This window comes from Nycticebus coucang, chromosome 5, assembly GCF_027406575.1.
Source record: "Nycticebus coucang isolate mNycCou1 chromosome 5, mNycCou1.pri, whole genome shotgun sequence".
Lineage (NCBI taxonomy): Eukaryota > Metazoa > Chordata > Mammalia > Primates > Lorisidae > Nycticebus > Nycticebus coucang.
This window is the reverse complement of record NC_069784.1, coordinates 76,381,979-76,405,750: the sequence shown is the minus strand read 5'-3', so window position 1 is coordinate 76,405,750 and position 23,772 is coordinate 76,381,979. Positions and strand designations below refer to the sequence as shown.

At 38.3% G+C, this 23,772-nt stretch overlaps 1 protein-coding gene across 1 annotated transcript in view; it reads left to right on the top strand.

Moving 5' to 3' along the window:
• Window positions 1–2,054: 2,054 nt before the first annotated feature.
• Window positions 2,055–23,772, top strand: part of MCHR2 (melanin concentrating hormone receptor 2) — a 50,571-nt gene continuing 28,853 nt past the window's right edge. Inside the window, exon 1 of the mRNA XM_053591876.1 lies at window positions 2,055–2,173. The gene's annotated coding sequence lies outside the window, so the exon portion shown is untranslated. The remainder of the gene's footprint in view (window positions 2,174–23,772) is intronic.

Genomic DNA, 23,772 nt, shown 5'->3' with positions numbered 1-23,772 from the left:
AAAGGACAAACTGCCAGCCACATGTAATCCTCTTAAAATTCCTAGATAAAAGAGCCCACATGGAGAATCCAGACAGAGTTCTTCAGTTCTTTCCCTCTCCCAGAAGCTCTGGTGCTTTTTTGTATTCCTTTCTAACTTCTAATAAAAGTCCTATCTTAGCACTGATCTGTGGTCCGTGGGTTCATTCTTCAAATCCCCAAGACCAAAGACCTACTGAAGAGTGAAATTATGGTATCACCAGCAATCATTGCCCTTGTCGACCCCCAATCCAGGGTCTCCAGGGAACCCCTTCGACAAACCACAGGATGGCAACAACATATTTCATGTAAAGTAAACAATTAGATATAATTTGATCGTTGCCATCATCATCCTCATCATTATCAATCACTGGAACAAAAATTAAAGTAGCAAAACTACCAGTGCAGATACTTGTCTTTTTAAGATACATTGTCTACAAGTGGGAGCACAAGACAAGCCACCCTGGGTTTACTTGGAAAAAACTCAAAATATGCTCAGAAATAGGTAAGTTGAACAGGAAAATAAACTTCAAGAATTTAACCTTACATTAAAAAATGTAAGATGTATGAATTCATAGTGGACTGCATTGTTATATTATCAGAGGAATGGCAAATGCTTTCCCAAGAGGATGTCGTAGAGGTTTAGATAATCAGCCTAAAAGATGGGTCAAGTGTTTGTTTTACTTTCTTCAGAGATGCTTTGAAATCTCCCATGTTGGGCTCTAAATTGTAGCTAAATTCTATCTCCCATACTCACCTCCATTTTTTTTTTCTGAAAGAAAATTTAGAGCTCGTACTCATTTAGAGACATTGTCTTTTTGCATGAACACTAACTATAAGTTTTGAAATGTACGCTCATCAGTTTACCCTTGGTTCTTAAAATTCTGATCTGTTGAATTTTGAAACCAGTTTCTCCAACCTTTAACATTTTTCTGATTTATCCAATTAAATATGAAATATATTTCAGCATGCCACTGTGACCACTGTTGTTATATGTAGGTAAAGGAAAGAGTCCAAAAGATGCTATAATGACTGTTATTATCATAGGTGCCACTTACGTACTACCTGCCAGACCTCTGGCTTTGCATATGTCGAGCCAGTAAAGCCTCCTGGGATCTCTAGGAGGGAAGCTTTACAATTCTGGTTGTGTGAAAGGAGAAAGTGAGGATTAGCCACAGTAAAGAATCTACCCCCGGTCATGTGTCTAACAGTAAATGTTGGTGCTGGGATGGAATGCAAGGTGGCCTGTCTTCAAAACCCTATAAGGCTCCCTTGGCTAAAAGTTGAGTCCAGCTTCATTTAAGTAGCAACTAAGCAGAAACTAAGGCCCGACAGATCTGAAGTGGCTAGAACCACCAAGCAATGTGGCTGGGTGGAGTTAGTTTAGGGAATACCAAAGAGATTTAATCAGGCTCAGCCAAAGTTCATTTAAAAAGAAAAAACGAATAAGAAACTGTTTCCTTGACGGTATTAGTACAGGTTTCTTTATCCTTCCCTCCCTTCCTTATATAACCTATGAGACATCAATAAACATTTGTCGATATACAAAGAAGGTCAGCTTTCTATTTCTTATTTCTATTTCAGCCAAAAAACACCTACAGATGTTCACAGGAACACTCGGGGTGGGGGACAGCTCCGGGAGAGCGGAGTTGCTGTAGGATTTTATCCCGAAGGCGCCCCCAGCCTCTGGAAGAGAGCAGGGCCCACAGCGGGGCGCTGACTGGGCGCAGCGCGCTGTGTGTGGCCGAGGTAACCCGGCAGGCTGGGGCGCGCGGCCTTTCCCGGCTCTTCGCGCTCCCTTCAGTGTTGAGACAGGGTCGACCCCCGACCTGGGGCTGCGGCGCGCGCTGCGGACCGCCCCACTCTGTCCGCAGCCCCGAGCTGTTTGGCCAGGAGGGCTGTCCTAGGAGGTCTGCAGCCCCGCCCTGCGGAAGGGCGTCCGGGCGTCCGGCCACCGGGTCCCCGTGCCCGGGAAGAGGAGAACAAGCGCTCGGGGGACGATTCCGCGGACCGCCGCTGCCCGGCCGGGGCGCAGACCGTAGGCGACCACGGAGCCGCGGGGACAGTCGCGCCAGCCCCGCCCGCCGTCCCTCCCATGGGGCGGGATCACCCGCCGGTGTCTGGCTGTCGGAGCGGCTCCCCTGCAGCCTCAGAAGGTACAGAGTGTGATTCTGTGGAGGCACCTGCGGACCGAGCGGGGCGGGGGGCTGGCTGGCTTCGTGCTCTGTGAAGAAAATGGAAACGCAGGTGGGAGAAGAAACGGAGTGGCTTTGGGGGAAGCAGCGGCCGCGTCCGGGAAAGCTGGAGCGCAGGGCTCCTGCATCCCGGGGCTTTAGGAGAGTAAATAGGCTCCAGCAAAGCGGCGAGGGCGAGGCACGGGGAGAGATCAGGAAGACAAACGCAGGTCCCCTCTCCCCCAGCAGGTCCCCTCCACCGCGTCCCGCGTTCATGCCTTCGGGCGGCCTGCGGCGGAGCCCTGGGTTGGTCCCAGCGTTGGTGCACTGTCGCCATCTGAGAACTGCGGAGAGGGGGCGAGCGGGAGCAATGGCCTTTTGCAACGCCTTTGAGAAATTCTTTCTTAAGAAGTTTTTTCTTTAGCAATATAAAGGAAATGTACTTCTTGTACTTTTTAATGACGCTTTGTCCCAAAGCCCAAACCTCTTATTTGAGGTAGGATCTTCTTACTAACCCCCCCCCACCACGAAACTACTAGTGAAAAATCAGGCATAAACATGAATCATTTGGGTTTGAGGAAACGTGCAACTATTTCGCTGCAAGCCCAGTGCAAATTTGGGAGTGACATATTTTCAGTGAATGATCTCTAACTTTTTTACATTGTATGTTCTATTAAATAATAACCTGTTTGTTGTTATTGAAGTGGGTAGAGATGTTGAGGGGGTGCTGGCTGTCTGGGGGTGATTGGGTTGAGATGGATCATGACATCTGTTTAATGTCACAGTTGAATGGATCTTTTGCAGAGCAGCCGGGTCCTCATGTATTGTCTGGTGGCTATGGCAAGATAATTACAAGGGCAATATTGCTCAACTTGTAGCCTAACACAGATTGTTAAACTGCACAAAGCAATCCAATTCCAAGAAAAGAGTTTTTCCATCCTGGGGAGTAAAGTACCAACAAGGCACCGGCCACCTAATGCTTCTGAAATATTAATGCATATTGTTAAACAGAGATTGAACAGGGGAAGAAAAATCACCAGGCACTTTTAAAAGAAGCTAGGAATTGTCCTCTGGGTCCAAAATGCTCTGAGAGAACCAATTTGATTTTGAGAATCAGCTGGGCTCTCCTTAAACACCAGAAATGGATTTTGAGGGGAGGCCTCCTGTTGTGTGGTGGAAGCATCTGTTTTGACAGACAAGCCCACAGCACTTGACACAAATGATGGGCTGAATGTGTAGGGGGCAGAATTGTCCTTCCTGCCCCCAACTCCCTAGCTTACCACTTAAGTCTTGGCTCTCACTGCCAATGACCTTTGGCTCATTGGACCTTATGGCCGGGGATGGTGTCTAGTCAGGGACCTTAGAAATGTGGTATATTCTCAGCTCCCATTTCATAGGATATGCTCTTGTGCCTTGAAGATGCCCAGATGCCTCTGCTTTCCACTGTGACACCACTTCTCCCACAATGACACACACTCCCTCACCCGACTGGAAAGAACCAAAGTGTTGGGGACCAGCCCCAAACTACCCTGCAAGTTCTTTCCCAGTGACTGGCAGAGACAGCAGAGGATGAAGGAATATGAATAGTCAAGACACAAAGAGAAAGATTTTTTAAAGAGCTGGGTTGGGAGACTGACCACCTCCAAGCAAGTTTGAGGACCAGTGGCAGCCCCTTGCTCCAAGCTAGCTCCATTTATATTACATACATTAAATGAGAGGAGGCTAAACCCTTAAGTCATGTTTCTTATTGGGCTTGTGTTTTCTAACCAAACTATTTCTTTAACTACCTTAGTTGCATTGATTTACTTTTATCACTCTACATTACTTTTGATCCTAACACAAACAAAGCCTGGGACAGGAACACAGTCCAGGTGCAGGATGTCAAGGCTGACCCTAATTATACTGTGCACACAAACTCTAAGATAAGTGATTAAGCCTCTGGGAAGCCTTGTGGGCAGCCGGTGCCATCCTGAGAAATAGGAGGGGAGAGGCACCTTCCCCTCACCTCCCTGAGAGACTTTTTCTCTCCTATGAGATCAAAGTATTAGTGCTGTTTCCAGGTTGCCCTTCTCTCCCAAAGCCCTCTACTCACTCCCTTTGAGAGAGCAGTCTTGAGAGAGCCTTGCCTCCCAGTGCCCAAATATCTTGGGGCCCGAATCCCTTGCCTTGGGGAGGGGTAAAGCCTCAGTAGGACAGTCTTCATGTCTTAAAGGGCCAGGTTTTCAGGCTGTGCATTTTGCAACAGATTATAGATTTCTCCGTATGGATCCTGTGGTCTGAATGTGCCCATGCTTTTCTCTGATCCACTTCTCCCCTGTCTCTGTTCCCTTTGCCCATCATCTGCAATCATTTTCTTAATTCTATTTCTAACCTGTGTATAATAAACAATTGAATATTGGTTTTAAGCTTGTTAAATCATTATTTCTAGCAATGCAAACACATCAAGAGATGACTCTTCCCTTAAGTATCCAAATTCCCGCCCACACCAAAGATTACCATCTATTCAGTCTTGGATTTATTTACGCCCAATCCCTTGCACATTTATTTTTAACATCCTCAGAAGTGAAATGCAATAAATGCAAGTGGGGAGAATTGAGCAAAGCCGGAGATAGGAAGTAAAACCTTTATGCTTCGGAGTTGAGGAAAATAAAAAAATCTTTTATCAAGAGGCTGTTTTGTTTTACACGACATTTGTGTATATCATTTAATGAAATCTTCACAATAACTATGTAGAAAGTGTTATTTCCATGTCATCCATGGAGAAACAGGCTCAAAAAGATTGTTGACTATCTAAAGCAGTGATTTTCAACCTATGTGCTGTGACCATCTTTAAAATCATTAAGCTATTTTGAAAGAAGTTCCAAGCATAGTAAATATATTCTTTTTTTCCACTCTAATTTTTTCTTTCTTTTTTTTTAAAATCAACATAATTTAAGTGTGCCACAGAAGTTTGACTATAGAGTCAAGTGTGCCATGAGATAAAAATGTTTGAAAAACACTGATCTAAAGTCATACAGCTAGAAAGTGCCAGAGCTAAAGATTAGGCTCTAATCTGTCAGATCTCTACAGGAAGGTAGGTGTTGTGTGCTGGCAGGGGCTGGAGAGGAAAGCTGGGCAGCTCTGACCTCCCTCTCCATCCATCCCCCAGCTTCCCTGAGGAGGAGGTGTGGCTAAATCTGCCAGAGGCTATGTCTCAGGAGCCTGTGCACACACCAGAGTTTCCTACAGAGGTGCTGGGCCCCATCGTCAGCTCTGCCGCCTCCTTTCCCCAGATTTCATCTCCATTACTGCACCTTCTCCTTCCCTTGACCCTAATGTGTCAAATGCTAGGGTTCCAGAACCATAACCTGAGCCCTTTCTCTCCAGTGGAGGGTTGGAGTACCACCCTTCTGCCTCATGCCTGGATTCTTCTTTGTCTCTCAACCCCAACATGATTGGCATGTCATAAAGATCCCTCCAAAGAAAGCAGGAGATGCATATTTAAGGTGCCTGCTAAGCATGGCTCCAAGGCATGCAGAATCCGGGCCTGGTGCTTCCAATTAGCTGGTCCCCTGATAAGGGTGGGAAGGGGGAGAGGGAGATGAATGGGAGTCCTTGGGCAGGATCTAGGATTGCGGCTCCTGTATCTTGGGGAAGGGCAAAGGGAAAGAGAAAAAGTGGAGACAGAGAAAGGGAGAGAGAATTATTCAGGGAAAACTTCATGATTATTAAAAAAAAAATTTATTTAAATAGATGGTGTAGAATGAATGCTGATGAAATGACAGTCTTTTATAAATTCCTAATGACTTACAGCTAATTACCAGGCAGGACTATACCAATTGTGTATTTCATTAAAGATGGTTCAGAATAACTTCACAGTATATTTTATTTAATTAAAATAAAATTCTTAACTCTAGACTCCCAGGACTAATAGAGTTTCTCTTGAATCCAGCATTTAATATGATTATCAGATTACCCATTGACATAAGCACAACATGCATGTAGGCACTCACACCCCCTACACACACACACACACACACACACAGTAAATAGTGTGTTTATCCTGTGACTCTTACATTCTGAGAGACCTAGATGGAAACCATGCTTCATAAGAAGGTGTTTTATCTTTGGAAATGTATAGTAAGCATGTAAAACATGGAAAATTAGTTTTGAAGTATTAATATAAATGCATATAAGTTATATATCATTGGGTTGCAAAGCATTGAAACAATTGAAGTGTAATCATCTGAGTCCTACCTTGTCTTAAATATGCTGGACATCCCAAACCTTCTAAAAAATTGGGCTACTGATTTAACAATATTATGATTACTTGGTTTCATTAACAAGGAATTTAGTTTTTGTTTTTTAAAGGCTTTCATGCGAAACATTTTTAAAAATATTTTTAAAATCATAGTATTGCTACTCCTTTTAAAAAAATCTAGATGAATTTTTTCTCCAAATAAATTCTTCAGAAATTTAAAAGAGAACCTTCTTTTGGGGGGGAAGATTATTTCACAGAATACAACAAAAACATCTTTTCTAACAGAAAGGGTATAAACTTGCATGCTATTAAAGCATCTCATCACATAAAAACTGCCTAAAATGTTTTCTATTTTCAAAAAGTAGAAGAAGAATTTATAATTTGTTCTTTATAGAGAACCTCTATATCAGAGTCACATGTAATTTTCTGAAAATATAATTTGATCCTTTTCAAGCAGCAATGATAATCTATTAATGCAACAACCACATAGATCTTCAGGAGCGGTTAGGGACCCTAAAGAGAGAGGAAACATTTCGGGGACCCTTGTTCCCACCATCTTTTCAGGGTAGGGGCAAAGGCCAACCACAGAGCTTTAGAGGCAGTCCGAACTGGGTTCAGTTTTTGGCCCTACTACTCATTCACAGAGTGACTTAAGCTATGTCCTTATCCTCTTAGCCTCATAATTCCTCTTTTGCAAAATGAAAACAATACTACTAATAGTAGTATCTGCCTTTGCGTGTGAGGAGCATGGTCCAGTACCTGACCTATTACTAATAATCTATAAATTTTGCTTTTATGATGGCCTTTGTGTCTTCCTTTTCTTCATGGAAATCTAGGCAGTAATTTTAAACGTGGATATATTTCTGTAAATATGATCTTGGGGTCTCTTCAGCCATTGGAAATGCATGTTTTTAACTGGTACTTAATATTTATTGGTCTCACTGGAGTCACAGGTGTGTTTGTGAGTGTGACTGTCTCCACGTATGTGTGTAAGTATCCATCTAGCATGGACAGTTCTAGCATGAAGACTTTAAGTATTTTCACTGACTCTTAAAGACCTTGATAATTTAACATTGGTCATTGATAAAATCCAGGGTTCCATTCATTACATGGAAAAGTTATGCCTAATGGTAGCAGCTTATTCCCAATAGCAAACTGCTGTTATAAGATGCATGCAAAAACAATGGAATGATTTGTCTCCTCCCAGCACATTCTAGTCCTCCTTGGTATTTGAGAATGGTAAAAGTAAGAAGCAGACTGATAGAGGATAAAGGGTAGGGTGTTTCTCTTCTGTGTCTACCTATAACAAATGCTGTTGGTCAATCGTCCCCTTTTTCCTTTTGCTGAGTTTGGGGGGCTATGTGCTTCAGGTAAGTCTGTGACCCTTTTTAGCTATGAGCTGGAGGAGGATCTAGAGTATTCTAGAACAATCATTCTAATTGCATTTCTCCCACCAATGATTGGTTTTGCAGTGAGCACGCAGCACAATTCCAGCCATTGATACTTGTGGGAAAGTCTGAAAAAGAGGTCCCTGGGAAAGGATTGCACATTCCTTAAAACACCCACCCACGATGGTTTCTCCTGGCCTTTCTTGTGCATGTATGAGGATGTGGTGTTTAGTGCTGCTTCACCCATCTAGTATCCCTGAGAGGACCATCCTTGGAAAAGGCTTATATGATTCTAAGTGGAGAATCATATAAGCTGTAGTGGAGAAAGTTGGAAAAGAACTGGTGTAACCATTAGGCCACTGACATGAGCAATCTTGCCAGTAACACCCTATTTTCCCTATGGAAGTCCACCCTATGGACCTCTGTTATGTTTAAGCTATTTGGGAATGGGCCATCTGAAACTGGCAGTTGAAGACATCTCAAATGATTTACACACCAGCCAAGAAAACCAAATCAGAAACGTCTTGGAAGAAACACATACCTTGGGAGATCAAATGAATTAAATACTCTGCTGGAGTCTATGGCTGACTTTGTTCCAAGGGTGCAGATTATTTCTAATGATTTTCAACTTAGCCTGCTGTTTTAATGCCTTTTTTGAAAAAGAGGTTAACGCTCCATGGGCTTATTAATCTCTTGCTTCTTTTTATTTTATTATTGGTCTGCCAATATCTTATCAAGAAATATGTAATCTTTTGTCCCCACATAAAAATTTTAAAATCACTTTTATTTTTACATGCTATATGCTAATTATTCTAGTATCTTTCATATATTTATCCTTTTTTGTTTCAAAAATTAAGGGAGTGCAAATATTTTAGGTTACATGGCTTGCTTTTGTAATGCTTGAGTACCAGATATTAACCCAGTTAGAATAGCTTTTGTTAAAAAGTCTAAAAACAGTAGATGCTGCTGCAGATGTAGAGAGAAATGGAAAGTTACCCATTTATTCCTATTTCATTATGTTTCCTTTTTACCTCTTAGTTTTTATATTTTGCTTACTTTTTCTGTGTACTGTTTTTATCTTTTTTGCTTTCAATATAGTTTATCATTTAAATGTATGCACATACTTTAGGTGAAGGAACTTATCCCAAATTACACAGACAATAGGTGATAGAGCTGGAATTTAGACCAAAATTTGACACAAAATTTCACAATTTCTGTGTAAATTTTGTCAAATTCCATAACCTAAAGCTAAAAGAATGGCAGTGACTATGGAATGTATTTAACTGTAGAACCAATCCTGAATCAAGTATAGAGATTAGGATGACATGCTATCTGCCCTAAAAAACTTTAATCACATCCCTATCCAAAATTGGAAGAGGAAGAGAGAAAGAAGGTGTTTCAGGTGTAAGAAGTGGGAGTCAAAGAACTCACAATAAGTTGACAAAACAAGTATTTTAAGTATAAGCATTAAAATGCACAAAATTAGAAATATTAATTTAGTGACCAAAATTGAGAAGTGGAGGGCCAAAAGAAAAGAAGCAAGGAAGGAGAAATATGATAATGTTATCATTTCACATATTAAAGAACTAAAAGATAATGTCTAAAGAATTAAAGTCTAAAAATAGTATATACAATTACAAGTAACCTGTAGAACAAAAATACATACCTTTCTAAATATGACTAGGAAAAAAATATGAACAGACAAAGAGGGAAAAATATAGAGAAATACATATATTTCTCTTTCATATATGTGTGTATACATATGTGTATATGAGTGTATGTGTTTACACGTAGCAGGATACAAAATATAAAAGACTTCTGGACTTCTTTGTTACGCAAGATAATAAATCCCCTTTTGGTTTAGGTCTTTTGTTTAGGGATTTTGAAACTTGCAGTCAAAGGCATCCCAAATGATTTACCTACCAGCTAAACTCTTCTTTACATAGCTCAAACCAAACATATCTGTTATTATAATAGATAAAATAAAGGTAAATCCCACCCCTGTTATAAGAAAAGAATTTCAACTTGGCTTATAAAGCAATATCTAACTCTATGCTGTAGATGAGACATATGTCTTAAAGTGGTTTGGAAAGGTGGAAAAATAAAAATATGTGCAAAGTTGTATCAGATAAAGCCAAACAAATGTATACATTTTTAATTACAGGAGAGTGTGATGTCAAAAAAGGCAAAGGAAGAGTGTGTTAACACTCACAATGATGTTAGATGTCACCAGGAAACCAACTAAAGTAAGGGCAGAGAAGAATTCCTTAGATTTAGCCAGCGCCGAGATTGTGTGACCTTGACAACAATGGTTTTATTGGCTTGGTGAGGTAAAAGCTAGTGCATGATAATTTTAGTTTTGGGTTTTTTTTTTTTTTTTTTTTAACAATTTGGGTCAGGCTTGCTTTAGAAAGTTCAGAGTATGGAGCAGGTCTATCTAATAAAATAGCATAGGGCCCTAGTAACAAGAATGATGGCTGTTGTGCATATTCTGCTAGCTTAGATGGCCTTTTGAGACCTAATCCTATTCCTGATGTCCTCTATAAATAAACATCTAAGTATGAGGACTTAGTAGCAAAAATAGTTCTTTTCCAAGAGGGATCACTTATAGCTCTGGCAAAAGCTACATACACCTTGAGAAAGACCACCCTCAATAAGAGGGCACCTGGATTGAGTCCATAGGGAAGAATCGAAGCACCTGGTGCCAATTTCTACTTGTGTCAGCATCTGGTAAGTAGGCTTCCTTCCCTAACATCTAATGTTTGAGTTCTCTGTTCAGTCAGCCTGCATTGGAGGTTTAGAGAGAAATGGGAAAAGCCACTTTTCCACCAAGAGTTCATCTAGCCAACCCAGATGGCCCCTATAACAGCATCCCAAGTGCAATTGTTCTTCTATATGGATGTTACATTGCTGACCAGTCATCCTGAGTGGAATTGGGGAAAGGTGGGCCGAAGTGAGCCAATAACTGAGGCTTAATTTAGGAGGCAGCTTTGAAATGCACCATAAAAGACTAATGGACCATAAAAGAAGGAATTTTGTTGAAGTGGGAGAGGGGGCTGCCATAGCTGTAGGGAGAAACCCTGAAGGAAGCCATGGACTCTGAAGAGGAGACCCACAGAAGGTCCAGCTGAATGGAGCAGGGTAATAAATTTCTTTTCTGTTTAAGCCTTTTGTGTTGAGTTTTTGGCTCAGTGAGTAGGGCGCCGGTCCCATATGCCGAGGGTGGCGGGTTCAAACCCAGCCCCGGCCAAACTGCAACAAAAAGATAGCCGGGCGCTGTGGCGGGCACCTGTAGTCCCAGCTACTCGGGAGGCTGAGGCAAGAGAATCACTTAAGCCCAGGAGTTGGAGGTTGCTGTGAGCTGTGTGATGCCACGGCACTCTACCAAGGGGCATAAAGTGAGACTCCGTCTCTACAAAAAAAAAAAAAAAAAAGAGAGTTTTTGAGAATTGAAATCAAAGGCATCCCAAAGGATTCACCTTCCAGCTAAAAGATATTAACCAGCAGTCTCTTTGCAAGGAAACTAATTCTTCTTTCCATAGCTAAAACCAAACATATCTGTCATTACAATAGATAAAATAGAGGTAAATTCCAATTAAAAACTGAAATACTAATGCCAATAATAATAATCAGCCAAAAAAAAAAAAAGCACTAAGTTTGATGACCAAGGTAAAGACTAGCAGCTAAGGAGAACTCCAGACGTGTTTTTACTATAGTAGATTTCTGATTATCAAACTAAACTGTCTCATTTTATAAGCGTTTGGTCTATTGGAAAGAAATGAAGATTATTTAAGGATTTTTAATGATTTTTTTTCATTGTTAAATTCACAGCCCTCTCTTGACATCCACTCAAATATGTAATAACTTTTTATCATAAAACTTGCAGCAGAAATGAATGCTAAAATTTTCATGCAACCCTTCTGGGGTTGCACTATCTGAAGTCTGAATAGAAATGTCTTTTCTCTGATGTTTTTGAAATTATTTTTATATAATCAGTACCTGTCAGTAGAACACTGAATATTGGCAGAATAAAAAAATTCTCCCACAGAAGCATGAATCCTATGTACTCAATTTTGATATAATGACAATTAAGGTTATGCGGGGCAGAGGAAAAGCAGAAAGAGGGATGGAGGGAGGGGGTGGGGCCTTGGTGTGTGTCACACTTTATGGGGGCAAGACATGATTGCAAGAGGGACTTTACCTAACAATTGCAATCAGTGTAACCTGGCTTATTGTACCCTCAATGAATCCCCAACAATAAAAAAAAAAAAATTCTCCCACATTCTGATTACTATTTAATATATCATTCCCAATTTTTAGGTCATCCATAGTTTGATTCAGCCCTGAAAATCTCCATATAGATGGTATTTTATGTTGGCAGTAATATCTGATCCTTAGAAAAGTTATATCTAGAAAATTCTCTCTCTCTCTATCACACACACACACATTTTTGTACAAAATTTTCAAGTCCATCCTCATTGACTAAATGGACAGCTCTTCCCTCCTCCTCAGAGGGTAAACGGATAACCTGTGTACTTCTATACACAATTGTCTTGACCTCCTATAGCGCCCCCCAGGCTCTCAAAACTGGACCTGACTGGGTAGTAGGAATAGCTTCAGTCTCAGCCTGTCCAGATCCTTCCCAAGCAAGATAATTTTTACTTAAAGTGAGCACGGTCCAGATTCAATGGAGTATGTTGGCCCTCTTTTGGCCCACTTTGCTCATCCCTCACATATGAAACTGTGGTGGTGAAGAAAATGTATATACCCAGGCAGTAGTGTTTAACAAGGATCCATAGCTGATTGAGTATAGTCTGCTGGTGTACTTTTAGAATGTTTACTTTCTCATTAATATACGGGCAAACTGTACAACAGAATAATCAGTATAGATGTTGAAGTGATCGAATCAACAACAATCTATAACAAACATGAAATTGTAATTACCATGTTAATGAAGCTACTTAAATTGCACTAGTAAAGTTTCTACAACTCTCACTTCCAAATAAAAACTTGTAGATCATTTGTGCAAGATGCTAAGCCACTGAAATGTTAAAAATTTCTCCTTTTTAACTTAACCCATCTCTGCCAAGAAGGAGCCTACATTTTTTTCCAGAAATTTTCTTCTTTAATACATTTAGAACTTTTCCTCATGTAATTCTTTTCAAAATATTTGAGATAAATTAGGATCAATTAAAAGGTATTAAATTAGCTATAATATAAATAATTATTTTATAAATTGTTACCACAGACATTTTCTAAAGTCAGCCTTCCAAAGCAGCCTTGTGTAACAGAAATATGAACCACAAATGCAAGCTGCACATGTAATTTTAAATATTTTAGTAGCCTCATACAAAAAGTAAAAAGAAACAGGCAAATATATTTTATTTAATCTATTCTATTTACAATGTTATTTCCATATGTAATCAATAGTAGCTAATTAAGGATTTATTTTACATTTTTTACACTTAGTCTTCAAAATTAGGTATGCATTTTTTGCTTACAGTACATCTCAATTCAGACAAGCTACATTTTAAATACTCAATGGCCATACGTGGCCAGGGGCTACTGTGGTTGTAGGGAAAGTTCAATGTCATACGCATACTGTCTACTATTATTAGGTGAAAGGAAAAAAAATAATAAAACATGGCTCCTGCCCTCAGTGAGGACAAAGTACAAGAATTCCTTCAGGCTAGCAACTTTCCTTGGATGTACAGGGCTACTTACATGCACCTTTCTGCCAATAGGAGATACTCTCTGCTCCCACCTGGCTCTCATCTGTCAGAAAATGGGCATCACGTGTTCATTTTATTAAAACAAGGCATTTTACTACCATCAACAAGAAAACTGTTTTAATAAATATATCAACTTAGGATGTCTACAAAGTAAATGATTTCTCTCCACCTAGCCACCCACCCTCATCTTGGATATGGTACCTTTGAGCATTGCACAACCTGCACGATCATATTGGGCCACTCACTTATTCTCTTGGCCTAGTCTTGGCCATGGTACCTTCTGCTTCCCCCAATTCTTTTCCTGCCCACAGCCCAATCAAAATCAGAACAGGACTCCTATTTTACAATAGAATCCTGCTTCAGAAAGTCCACGGTAGCCCTGCTTGCAGCTCAGATTGTGAAGCAGAATACTTCCTTCCGAGTCCTAACCTTCTTTCTCTCTTCCCCCGATTGCTGCCTGCTATCATCCTCTTTCAGGGTGGCGTAATGGATGACCTGTACTTCTAAAGAGCTTCATAGTTTCTTCCAGACTCCAAAACCTGGGCAGGATCAGGAGATTTTCTATTAACACAACCCACTTTCAGGGAGGATTTAGAAGGAAGTCCTTCATTCTATATTATGCATTTAACACAATACTTTGCTTTTCTTGGGGGTTTTCACATAAGCACCATTTGTACTATGGAGATGAAAGTTTACATTCTCTGTTAAAGCATCATCAAGCAATTAAGAGGAGGAGCATCTTCCTGTAGTGCTGAAATGTCACTGATGCAGTGGAAGCCTGCCTTGCCTGTCAGAGAGGCCCGTCCATCAGTTGCCCCTTCTTCCTTCACATTCCTCGATACCTTTGCTACAGCATGTTGGAGTTTCTGCTTGATTCCTTGTTTTTCCTAAGGGGATAAAGAACCCACATCTCCTGATCATTAAAGTGGTTTTTGTCTTGCCTATTCAATTTTGGGGTATAATTCTTGAGTTTACCTAAATTAGAAGTAGTTACAATCAGATTGTATTTACCTCTAGAAAAGTAATGATATGGACAGAGATCGTACAACACGATAAATTATACTCATCATCTAGCAATCTTTATGGTTGAATTACTTAGCAATAGCCTTGTTTTTACAGTAAGTCTTTTTAGTTACAAAGCTGAGAAAATAGCATGACATTTTGAATTTCTTATTCAATACTTTGCTACACTTTTTAAACAGTGAAGATAAGTGGAACCAATTCATCCAAGCCACCATGCCCAGGGCCCACCATACTTATTGCACCCAATGGAAATGTTTTCTTTTTTTTAATTCAGAAGGAAAAATGAATACAATCCAACTTGTACTATATTACTTTGTATACCCATGCACTTGTTCAATATAAGTTTTAATTTTTTTATGGAGGAAGAGGCTCACAAAGGCAAAAGTATCTAGAGCTGTGAATGTATTAACACATCCCTACTCTGGATGGTATTACAACCCTTGTGGACAGTCTTAGAGGCAGTCTGTTTTTCCTAAGCAAAGAGCACATTTTCTTCAAAATTTCTCTCCATCTATTTATAAAACTTCTCTGGCAAAATGATGAGCTGGAGTTTTCATAAAATTTAAAGGGTCTTAGAAAAACAAGGGATAGAACACTAAAATTTCAACTAGTGCGCCATGAGCGGATCTAAGGTATGCTGTGAAAATTTTTAAAGATCATTAAATTACTTTCAAAATAAGTTCAAAGCACAGTAAGTGTATTCTTTTTTTTTTTTTTATCAACATAATTTAAGTGTATCGCGGAAGTTTATAAGTTCAAGTGTGCCGTGAAATAAAAATGGTTGAAAAACACTGCACTGGCATAGAATGTGAGTGTCTAGACTCTTTAACTTGTTTTCAAATCTGCAAAGAACATTCCTTTCTAGTTAATACAGTTCAAGGTCAAAGGAGACTTTGAACGTGCTAATTAAAATGTTAGATATTGCTTGAACAGAAGAAAATTAATTTTATCCACACGTTTTGAGAGTGACTCACGAATGAGTGAGATAACACGTCAGACCCTTTCAGCTCCTAATTGCTTATTATGAGTTAAGCAATTACATCAAAACAAATCCACTAAAACAAAACTTCATTATAAAAGAAGTAGAAGTTAAAGGAAAATCAATGGGTCGGGTGAGTATTAGCATTATAGCCCCAATAAGCCTAAGATTGCTTTTGATGTTGTGGAATGTGTGAGTTTACGGCAAGGAGCCAGCAAGTGTTTGAGGCAAGAATACTAGCAAAGGATACGAATCCCTAAAATTAAAGGCAAAGCTGGAATTTGAGCTGCAAGCCCAGATCCCAGTCAGCACCCCTTATCTTAGCAAAGCACAGGCAGTCTGTGTGCAGAGGCTGGATGGGAATGGTACATAGCAGATGCCAGAAGATGAACTAAAGGAAAAAGTGGGGTTTTGAAGACACCAGGAGATCAGGTGGGTGCAGCTGCAAACATGAAGTAGCTGGAAAGTGCTGTCAGAAAGCTACAGGTGATGCTTCATGAACGTTGACAGACTTGACTAGCTCACAAGGAGCCACAACTGCGGTAGCTTCTTTTGAACCAGGGAATAGGTAGATGGTGGTTTGAGGGATGAGCTGTGGCACAGCTATAGCACCTTTGCTCCTTCACACCATCAGTCATCCTCCCTGGCATCCTCTCCTAGAACACTAATGCCACCTGGAGATGCTCCCAAAGCAGCACATAGTTAGTGCCCAACAGATTACAGCTGTTTTTTTATGTAGACTGAAGAGAGACATAAAAAGCTTGAGATTTGTGCAAAGTCACATAGTCTCCTAAGGCTATAGATTCTACACTGTGAGATAGATATTATATGATCACTGTCATTTGATGAGATAATTCAGATTATGCAACCCACATATGTAGAAGAAAATTAGTATAGAGGTTTGTTAGGCAATTAATAAAAATACTATGCTGTTTTCCTGTATGTTTTGTTTTCGGGTATTTGCAGCATTTTTAAGTTTATAATGTGCTGTCATATCTTTTATTGCCTTTGAATTTGTATGTGTAGCTTTGTATTTTTCTTAAAGACCTCCCACAGTTATACAGTCTAAAGGGTCTCACAAATGCTGCTTCTACCCTATCTGCTTACCCACACGCAACTGTGAGATTCAATTCCTGAAATCATTCCAGTGAAGAGAAAGTTCTCTCCAGTTGATTACAAAAAGTATTCAAATGAAGGAGGGTAAGAATGTTTGGAATAAAAAGTGAAATGCCCTTCTATCAGTCAAGGGTGAGCATAAAGTTCAGTTGTTTAGGCTTTATTGATTATAATGTTTAGCCACTACTTATCCAAATTGGTGGGTGAGAGGCAGAAATTAAGTGGTGGTTATGTCTAAAGTACAATCATACCCAATCTGACCATATTTTTGTATCATTAGCACCTGCTCATGACATATTCCCTATTGGATAAATTCTACGAGTCTTTTCTGCCCAGCTTCTCCTTGTCACTTAGAAATATTTGAGCAACTGAGAAGTAAAAAGTAGAGTGACCCCTAGAAGGTTTTCTTTCCAGCTATGACAGGTGACCAAGCCTACTTCTGTCGATAGGTAAAGATAGGTCATGGGGGTGAGCCTCTTTCTTCTGGTTCTTTTCACTGTCAGAAGTGTTTTGAACTGAAATCTATGTTTCTAAACCTATTTTCTATAGATTAAAAACTAAAAAGTGGGATACTTAACCTCAGCCCTGTCTTGGCTCACAATTCTTATTCCTACAGTTCTTACCATCTCATCCCCATTCGAGGGTTCCATATCCCAGTAAACAAACTCTAGTGAACAATGATAATCATGATGATGATTATGATAATGAGTGATAATAATTGAACACTTACTAGATCACCTTATTCTTAGTCCTTTTTTGTATTATCACATTAATCATCAAAACTCATGATGAAATAGGTAGTGTTATTATTACTGTCTTACCAATGGAGAACCTGAAACTGACAGAGATTACTCAACCAAATTCTTTGCAGTAGATGCTGTAATGTTTGTTGAATGAACAAAATAAAATATAACATGAATAGGGGTCATTAAAATAGAGATTTCCCAAATGCATGTTCAATAGAATGAAAGGGAATGAGATCAGGTAAAAATAATGAGATCCTCCGGTTATGGGACATAACTTGGAGAACAGATCTATACAACTCGGATCCGCAGGTGTGTATGTGGGAGGGGTGTTGACAGGTAAATGTAATTGTTCTATTTGGCACTTCATGGATTTTGACATATCTTCAAAATGGTTTCCCTAGTTATTAGAAGCAGGCTTTTTTCCCAGATGATATTTTGTGATATTTAACTTGCAAATAGTAATGAGGGAAGCAGACATAAAGCTGGCTCATCAGCTCATTTAATCTCATCATTGTGACTGTTTACTGAAAAGAGTTCAGAATAATTATTTTAGGGTTTATTTTTAAAAATAATAAAAACTGTGTGAAATTATTATTGTGATATAAGTAAATGTATCATCTGTTAGTTCTTGTGATTTATTCTCTACATTGTGTTCTTCTTTGCCACATGTTTTGTTATCACTTTCAGACTTCTTAACACTCTCTTTTTGCTTAAAAAAAAAAAAGTCCAATGTTCTTTAAATTCATTCCTCCTTTTGCTTGTCCTAGCAATAATGAATAAATTGTGTATGTATGAAGACCTCAGTGTATATAAACGATGTGAATCAGAATAATTAAACTGACACTGCCAGTCTTCTTTCAACACCAGCCTCACAAGCATAAATTTCCTTGTTTTTTTTTTTTTAAGGAAAAAATCTTGCTATTAATACAAAAAAGGTATTCTCAACATTTATGACCATTTTCTGGGGTCATAACTCATTGCAAGTGTCAAAACTTGCAATTTAGGAAATGAGAAAAAGTTTTATATTCAGGAAAGTTTTAAGGGAAAGTACTTTTTTAAATACCCAACATGGATGAGTTTACCTCAGGGGTATCTTTTGATTAAATATTAACAATATCTAAAATATGAACACAATTCAAATGCTAGCACTTTGACTTTTCAACAGCTAATGTTTAACAACCATCAATGAAATAGTACTTTGTTTCTGTATGTTTAACTAATCAATGATCTATTAAAAACACAGAGATAAGAATATGGTACTTTCTGAGTCTTATGAAGCACCAAATATTGTTGGCCACTAGCTCTTCAAATTTAGGACTTGTATATCTGGAGGGGATCCAGCTTGCAACCTGCCACAGTTAACAAGGCAAGATGAAAAACAAGGAGGTTATTTTTCTCAACATGGAGTTTTCATTTGATTGATGAATTTCCCAATTTGAAATGATTTAAGTGAATTGGTAAAGCAAGAAATTTCTTATAAATATGACAGAAGCATTCATAAAATTTTAATTACAAAGAATTTCCACCAATACACCTTGCCTTTACTTCAATCTAATATTTACAGGAGATGCTAAATGTAAGGTTTAACATCAAGGAAAAATGGTGACTTACAAGGTGAAAGAGCTATTACTTCGTTAGACATGTAAGGTTATAGATTAAAGGTCACAGTTTACTGTGAGTTCTTTCCACCCATAGTATTATTTAACAATTCTCTTCTTTTTCCACTCTTTGAAGGGCTCATCTTCCTCAGAGAACTTGAGACCTGGGAGGTTGATATAGCAAGAAGTATAGAGAGGTGGAAGGATGAGGCTGAAGAGCTTTGGAGCTGAGATTTCAATAGCCTGGGAGTTGGCAAAAACAAATGAACTCTCTGCAATTTTTTATGGTTAAACATTAAAAAAAAAATAAACATGTAGCCAGCCACATAGATTATACTCCCAAATCTTTGATGTGAGGCCATTAGTCTTAGAAACATACATAGGGAGCTATCTTCCTGTGGATTATATTTGGAGAAAAGATATTGAAATTCATAAATGATTTAAGAGATCATGGAAATTGTTATACATAATTCATTGAGAAAGGTTTGCTTATGTCTTAAAATTAAATCATTTTTAAAAATGCATATGTCCCCAAAATCCACTAATTTAAATATATAATCCATGTTTTCTTTTTAAACTTTTAAAAGTATGTTTAAAAACTGTCATAAAAGTTATTTTTTCTCCCTCTTAGATTTTATAATTGCAAAACAGTAGATTTTTTATGTATCCTCCTACATCTCTCATAAACATGAGTATTTCATGATCTAAAAAACGAAAATTAAAATAAATCACCTTGACTTTTTTTATCAGATCTTTGTAGTGATTTGGAACTGACTTTTTCAAATGCCACATGTGTTGTTTTTAAACAACATCGAGGTAACTGTGAATATGATTCTTCCATATGAAAACCTACAATGAGTCCAGCCAGTCATATGTAGGTATTTTGTCTGAAAATGGCTTTTTGCTAAATTTTTGCAAACATTTTGGTATCGAATTTCAGCATAACAGAAACAATCAGTTTAACATATGTTAGCTGATTTTTAAAGTTTAAATTAACTGCATAGAAAAGTAAAAGAGAACAGAGGCAGAGTAGGAAAATTAAGATGAAGATGAGCATTAATAAAAAAAAGAACAGAGTTTTAGATCATCAGCTTGAAATCATTTGATCAGCTGTTAGACTGGTTTTCACATATATTTTTACTGTTAAGATATAGCCATGCGTGAAACACTGGCTACTGAGGACAAGAAAGCCACACATTGCTGGCTAGTCTGGGCTCATCAGAGTCCACCTTAAATCTCTTACCAGTCACACCCCACCTTCTCTTCAGAGTTGGCCCTCAACCTGACCTTTGTAGCTATCACTCCTTTGCTTTTTGTGTATTATTGCCATTAATACATTCATCTGTAATAATACAGATTATAATACAGTATATAATAATAATAATACATTATTACATTCATCTGTATAATAATAACAGGTTAGCTTTGCCATGGTTTTGAATTCTATCATAATGTAATCATACTGTGTGGATTTCTGCTTTTTGCTCATCATTGATATTTTAGATCCATCCAGGTTATCCTGTGTACTCATAGTCTGTTCCCTTCCAATGCTGTGTAGTATTCCATTGGGTGAATATGTTACAGTCTATTTATCCATTCCCTTGTTGATAGGCATTTTGTTAATTTCCAGTTTAAGACATTTAAAATAAATACTTTTGTGAACATTCTGGGGCACTTATCCTGGTACATATAAATGTATGTATCTCTAGGTATATCACACCTAAAGTGAAGTATATGGGTCACACAGCAATATGTATCTATTCAACTTCCATAAATAGTGCCTGCTTGTTTTCCATGGTGGTATGTCCATTCATACTCCCAACAGTGGTGGGAGTTGCTATGGTTCCATATCCTCACCAACACTTAGAAACTCTCAGACTTGAAAATTTTTACGAATCTGATAGGCATACAGTGGTATCCAATTTTGGTTTTACTTTATCTTTTCCTTATCATCAATGAAATTGAGTATGTTTTAATATGTTTATTGACCAGTTGGATTATCTGTTTTGTAAGTGCTTATTGAAGTCGCTTGACATTTTTCTGTTGGGGTGTCTTTTTCTTACTGGTTTGTTAAATATTTTATATACTTTGAATAAGAGCCTTTAATTGATCATACATCTCGGAAATATTGCACTCTGAGACTTGATGTTTGGCTTCTTTAATGATTTCTTTTTTCAAGTCCCATGTTATTTTTTATTTTTCATAAAAATATTTTAGCAATAGGCCATTGAATGGAATATTCCACCTAGAATATGAAATAATTTACTCTGTATCATTTCTCAAACATCTATTTTATCCTCCACATAAATTTCTTATTGTAATTTTACAAAACACATAGGAGATCTACCCTCTAAACTAATTTATAAGTGGATAGTATGGTACTGTGAACTACAAGCACAATGTTGTATGGCAAATGTCTAGAACTTTTTCAACTTGTTTGCCTGACATTTTATCCCCAGCGAACATCAATTCCTCATATCCCCCTCCCCTAACTCCTGGAAACCACCATTCTACTTTCTCCTTTGATGAGTTTGATTAATTTAGATACCTCATATAGAATAAATTATATTGTATCTGTTCTGTGACTGGCTCATTTCAGATAGCCTAGTGCCTTCACAGTCCATGCATGTTGTACCTCATGAAAGAATTTCCTTTTTGTAATGAATGAGTAATAATCCATTCATTTGAAACATTTTGTTATACAATTATCCATCAATGTATATTTGGGTCATTTCTACCTTTTGGCTTTCGTGAATAATGCTGCAATGAACATGGGGATACAAATACCTCTTAAAGATTCTGATTTCTATTCCTTTGGCTAAATATCCAAAAATGGGATTGCTATATCACATGGTGGTTCTATTTTTAATTTTTTGAGGAACCTCCATACTATTTTCCACAGTGGCTGCACTATTTTTTCCACAGTAGGCTGCACCTACTAACAGTGCAGAAGGGTTCTGATTTTTTCACACCCTCAATGCTTCTTTTGGGGTTTTTGTTGTTTGTTTTTGGGTTTTTTTTTTTTTTTTGAGATAGAGTCTCACTATGCAACCTCAACCTCTTGGGCTTAAGCGAGTGTCTTGCCTCAGTCTCCCAAGTATCTGGGACTACAGGCTCCCACCACAACCCGTGGCTATTTTTTGTTGCAGTTATCAATAGTCTTTTAACTGTCCTGGGCTGGGTTCAAACCTGCCAGCCTCAGTGTATGTGGCCAGCGCCATAACCATTGTGCTACGGACACAAAGTCGTATTTCTTTGTTTTGTTTATATGTAGCAGCCATCTTTACAGGTGTGAGATGATCTATCATTGTGGTTTTGATACATTTACATTTCCCTGGTGATTGGTGATATTAAGCATCTTTTCATATATAGCCATGTATATGTTGTCTGTTTAAGTTACTTGTCTATCTTTAATTCAGTTATAATTGAACTCTTGCTGTTGAGTTGTAGAAGTTTTCTTATGTATTTTGAATATTAGTACTTTATCAGATATATAGTTACGGTTTGCAAATATTTTCTAGTCTGTAGGATGCCTTTTCATTCTGTTGATTGTTTCCTTTCTTATTCAGAAGGCTTTTAGTTGAATGTACACCCACTTGTCTATTTTAACTTTTTTTTTTTGAGACAGATTTTTAAGACAGAGTCTCAATATGTCACCCTCAGTTCAGTGCTGTGGCATCACGGCTCACAGCAACCTCAAACTCTTGGGGTTAAGTGATTCTCTTGCCTCAGGTTCCCAAGTAGCTGGGATTACAGGTGCCCACCACAATGCCGGCTATTTTCTGGTTGCACTTGTCACTGTTCTTTAGCAGGCCTGGGCCAGGTTCCAACCGCCAGCCTCCATGTATGTGGCTGGCACCCTACTCACTGAACTACAGCGCTGAGCCTATTTTTACTTTTGTTATCTGTGCTTTTTTGTATCAAGAAATCATTGCCAAGAACAGTTTCATAAAACTTTTCTCCTATATTTTCTTCTAAAATTTTTACAGTTTAAGTTTATACACTTTAAATCTTTAATCTACTTCGAGTTTTTTTTTGTATATGGTGTTTAATAGGGGTCCAATTTAATTCTTTTACAGGTAGGTATACAGATTTTTCAACACTATGCATTGAAGAGACTATTCTCTTCCCATTCTGTATTTCTTGAGACCTTTGTTAAAAATAAGTTAATCAAGTTATCAAGTTAAAATAAGTTAATCAAGTTAAATAAGTTAAAAATAAGTTAAGGCTTAATAAGTTAAGCCTTCTTATCCACGGCTTCACTTTCTAAGGTTTCAGTTACCTGCAGTCAACTGAAATCTAAAAATGTTAAATGGAAATATTCCAAGCCAAACAGATTTTAAGTATTAAATTGTGCACTGTTCTGAGTACTGTGATGAAATCTTGAGCTGTCCAGCTTTATCCCACCCAGGACATGATTCATCTGTTTGTCTACTGTATCTTCACTGTGTATATTACCTACCTGTCAGTCACTTGGTAGCCAGCTCAGTTATCAGATCAACTGTGGCAATATAGCATTGTTTGTGTTCAAGTAACTTTTTTTTTTTTTTTTTTGCAGCTTTTGGCTGGGGCTGGGTTTGAACCTGCCACCTCTGATATATGGGGTTGGTGCCCTACTCCTTTGAGCCACAGGCACCACCCACAAGTAACTCTTATTTTACTTAGTAATGGCCCAACATCCCAAGAATAGTAATACTAGAAATTCAGATATGCCAAGGAGAAACCATAAAGTGCTTTCTCTAAGTGAAAAATGGAAAGT